The sequence below is a fragment of the Eumetopias jubatus genome, unplaced genomic scaffold (assembly GCF_037043125.1).
Source record: "Eumetopias jubatus isolate StellerSeaLion01/CBP00866 unplaced genomic scaffold, mEumJub1_p1.0 scaffold_13, whole genome shotgun sequence".
Lineage (NCBI taxonomy): Eukaryota > Metazoa > Chordata > Mammalia > Carnivora > Otariidae > Eumetopias > Eumetopias jubatus.
This window is the reverse complement of record NW_028274819.1, coordinates 12,883,370-12,888,155: the sequence shown is the minus strand read 5'-3', so window position 1 is coordinate 12,888,155 and position 4,786 is coordinate 12,883,370.

Below are 4,786 nucleotides of genomic sequence, written 5' to 3'. Positions count from 1 at the left end.
TCGTGGCATCAAGCCCCGTATCAGGCCCCACACCCGGCACAGAGTCCGCGTGAGATTCTCTCCCTCTCCTTCTGTCCCTCCCTCCTGCTCCCACTCTCTCTCTCTCTCTTAAATAAAATAAATAAATAAAATAAATAAATAAAATCTTAAAAAAAACCAAGCAAATTTTATGACCTTAGTTAAGTCAGCTAACCTGAATTTTTCCCTTTGCAAAATGGAAGTAAGGTACTTATTTCAAAGTGCAATTGTAGAGATTCACATGAGGCAATGTTTGCAAAGCATGGGTAAACTCTAATTGACTTCCTTTTCTATTTTGGAATAGAATTAATCAAGCAGATGTTTTCTTAGAGACCCATAGAATGTAAAACAGGAGAGGAAAGACTGATATTTACCAAGGGAGAAAGATAGCAGAAAGAGTAAGGACATGTGAGGGGTTGGTAAATTTAGTGGAAGGTGAGGAGAGAATAGGGCTCAATTCTTAATAGAGGCTTAAAAACAGAATCTGCTGAATAAATAACATTATTAGATGAGTATATTAGATTTGTCCAGCTTCAAGTAACAAAAGACTCAAGCAAGGTGCCTTAGGTGCTAAGGATATTTATTCCTTATTTCATAATAAATTTGGTGGTAGACTTTTTTTTAAGTTTTATTTATTTAAGTAATCTCCACACCCCATGTGGGGCTTGAACTCACAACCCCAAGACCAAGAGTCTTAGGCTCTTCTGACTGAGCCAGTCAGATGCCCCAGTGGTAGATTTCCTTTTTTTTTTTTTTTTTAAAGATTTTATTTATTTAATTGAGACAGAGAGAGAGAGCATGAGCAGGGGGAAGGGCAGAAGCAGTCTTCTCGCTGAGCAGGGGGCCCAACTCAGGAATGCAGGGCTCGATCCCAGGACCCTGAGATCATGACCTGAGCCAAAGGCAGACACTCAACCAACTGAGCCACTCGGGCACCAAGCCCCCATGGTAGACTTTTTAAATCAGTGAACAAATATCTTGCCCAGAAGCCAGGTATTTAATGTCTTCTGGAAGCTCACTGGTCAGAAGTCACAAAGGTGACTGAGAAAAAGAGTATTTGGCTTCTTAAGCCTCTGTACTTTGAAGCAGGCAAGGGAGAAGGAGTAGGTATAATTGTTGGGTCTGCAACACTGGGCTTACATTGGTAGGGGGACAAGAATGACTCCTTAATCCACTGACCTGGATGTGTGACCTGGATGGATTTAATGTCTGTATTTATTTTTATTTATTTATTTTGAAGATTTTATTTATTTATTTGAGAGAGAGAGAGAGAGAGAGAGAGAGAGAGTGCGCGCATGTGAGCATGAGTGGAGGAGGGGCAGAAGGAGAGGGAGAAGCAGACTCCCTGCTGAGCGGGGAGCCTGACACGGGGCTCAATCCCAGGACCCTGAGATCATGACCTGAACAGAAGTCAGATGCTTAACCGACTGAGCCACTCAGGCGCCCCTGATGTCTGATTTTAAACTGCTTTCTTGAAGAACGAAAAATGGGAACTTTCTCTTATCCCACCTTAAATATCTTCTCCCTTCATTAGATGTTCAAAACCTACTTACCTATGAATGTCTACTGTTCACTCATTCATTTAATAGATACCAATTGAATACCTAGCATGTACAAGGGACTGTAAATGGGTCCTTGGTCTTAGGTAAGTTCTTTGTCTTAGATAGCTAAAGGAAGCAGAATGGATGCCTGATAGGAGCTAAATACAGAGGACTCTAGAAACTCACCGAATTAACACTTGCAGTTTCATGACCTTGAAGATCATCAGAGATAAAACCTGCAATTTTGCTGAGATGTGAATTCAAACCACCTGCACTGTCCTGCTGGTGTTTGGAGGGAGTCAGTTTCCTAGTGAGTGAATTTAGCTGAGTCCCAACATTTGCACTCAGAGTGCCTTTGTTGAATATGTATTTATAAAGAAATTGTATGCTACAGTGACATTTCTAAGATTGGGGATTGAGTGAGTTTTCCGAACTGTCACTCAATAATATAAAAAGTCGAGCTTAGTATCATATTTTCTAAAAGTCAGTCATGATTTTTGCTAACTTTACATGCTACTTAGTATTTAAAAAGTATTTACTTAATATTTAAAAAAGACAACTCATGGGGCGCCTGGGTGGCTCAGTAGGTTAAGCATCTGCCTTCAGCTCAGGTCATGATCCCAATTCCTGGGATCCAGCCCTACACTGGGCTCCCCTGCTCAGTGGGGTGCCTGCTTCTCCCTCTCCCTGCCTCTCCCCCTGCTTGTGCTCTCTCGTGCTCTCTCTCTGTCAAATAAATAAATAAAATCTTTAAAAGAAATAAAAAAATAAAAAAGACAATTCATTTAAAAATGAACAAAATCTAGTCCTACCTTAAGAAAAAATGTCCCTGATGGGACAGTTGTATTTTTAATGCATATTAGAAGAAAAATATAACTATTAAAATAAATTTAATTTGTGTTTCATCTAAAATCCAGTGGTCCACACAAAGTTGGCCTTGTAAATCACTTAAACTAGGTTTATTATTTTTTTTAAAGACTTTATTTGGCAGAGAGAGAGACAACGAGAGAGGGAACACAAGCAGGGGAAGTGGGAAAGGAAGCAGGCTTCCCGCTGAGCAGGGAGCCTGATGTGGGGCTCGATCCCAGGACCCTGGAATCATGACCTGAGCCGAAGGTAGACGCTTAACATGTGAGACACCCAGATGCCCCTTAAACCAGGTTTAAATCCTGGTTCTGATATATTTATTAATGGTGTATCCTTGGTTAAATTACATAGTATCTGTGACTGCCAGGTTCTCCATCTGTAAAGTGGGACTGAAAATCCCTATTTCACAAGGAAAGCTGAGAGAACCAAATGAGATATGGCACATATAGTATATAGATTAGTGTAGTCCCTGGTACATAGTAGCCTTCCAGTTAATGACAGTTTATATCGACTATGGATGGCAATTTAGATTCACTAATTGCCAAATATCTTTGTCTTCCTGGAAACAAAGATGAAAGAGTAAACTATTTGATTCCATCCTAGTAGAATAGATTTGGTGGTGGTGGGGGGCTTGTTGTTAAATACAGGCATGTCCAAGGAGGTGTCAGAAATCCATTAAGCATCTCTCAGAGGATTGGTAAATGGTGTTGGAATGAAGAAGAAAAAGGTGAATCTGAGGTAGAATTGCAACAAGAGAACACACCCACTCTTGAGTAGCCAATGGGAAGGACAGCCTGGAGGAAGTGCTGTCCAGTCACGAGGGTGCTGAAATCACTCCATGATGCAGCCAGCAAGTTGCAAGTGCCTGAACACGTCTCTGCTTTTTAACCATCATATCTCAGGTACGCCTACTCTTCTCCACCTTTCTCACAGTCTGTCACCTCAACCTTCCACCTACATCTACCATTCTCACTCAAGGCTCCACATCCCACCCCGTCTTCTTTTCCAGCTGGCTGAATGCTGACCTTCCTGCAGATAATGCTCACTGCTGCCAGCACAGGGATGGTGCGGAGTGTGGGAAGTAGATGGAATGAGTCGTTGAGGGCTGATGACTACTCACACTTTTTCCTTCAGTCATAAATAGCCCCCAGTGTTAATGTGGCTGGATCACTCCAGCCTCAAAGACTGGAGATGCTGAGGATCACAGCTTTCAGAAATGTGGTTATAGTTGCCTCTTATTCTGTGCTAAACCCTTCGGCTTTATCTCCCACATATCTCAGCCTGGACTGCTCCTGTGTTCCATCCAGTCAGAGCTTTGTATGCAATACCTTGCTCTCATTCCTGTCTTATTCTTGTTCTTTAAGCTTATGATAGTCTTCTTTCTTCCCCAATCAAGATTTATCTTTCCCATATTTAAATGTCCAATGTAAACTTCCCCTCGCAGATCACCCTAACTGAAAGCAATATTGTTTTTGAATTGCAACTGAAAGCAACCAATTAATCCTTGGTTATAAACTGCTTTAAGTTCATTTTGAAAATTGCTAAAACGTGTGGCAGTTTTGTCTCTCCAGCCAAACTTTAGGCATCAAAGGGCAGGAACCAATGTGTTTGCATGTTCTGCATTCCATATAGTTCCAGACACCATAGCAGGATACACAGTGCTGCTCAATAAATGTTTATTGATTGAATAATAGAAGGAAATGACTTGCAGGGAAGTGAAAGGTACAAAAAAGTGAACTGAAAGTTGACTAATAGCCTCTCAGGAAGGGCATAGGAGCAGAGAATCTGATAGGTTGTTACTTTCCCTCTGAATAGGCCCAAAAGGATGTGGGGATTGGGCATGGGAGGAATTGGGTGGAATTGGGGTGGAGCAGGTTATAACAGATAAAGACTCAGGTGTACCTAAGCCTAAAATTTTAGAGTTTCATAGAATTCAATCTAATCTGATTAAACTGTCATAGAAATGTAGAGTGACCGAGTTTGAAGGGACTCAGGGTCACTCCAAAAGACATTGGATGATGCATGATTCACCTTTTCAACATCCTTACCAGGTGGGCATCAAACCTCTGCTCAGACACCTCTAGTACTGGGGACTTTACTAACTGTAGAGACAATATATTCAATGGAATGGAATTCCAGTTTGGCTCAGTTCAACAATTTAAAAACTTTGAGAACCTAATATATACTAGCACTGTGGTTGGTACTCCTGCTGGTAAGGAACAGATGACCCATGGCTCTGCATTTCTGTGGATCCTATGGAGTTGTCGGGCATTCTCTACAACCTTTTGTAAGGAACATCTCTATTTTTTCTACCTTCTCTTGTCCTTTCCTTTATGGTTAATTCTTTCCCACAACTTTCT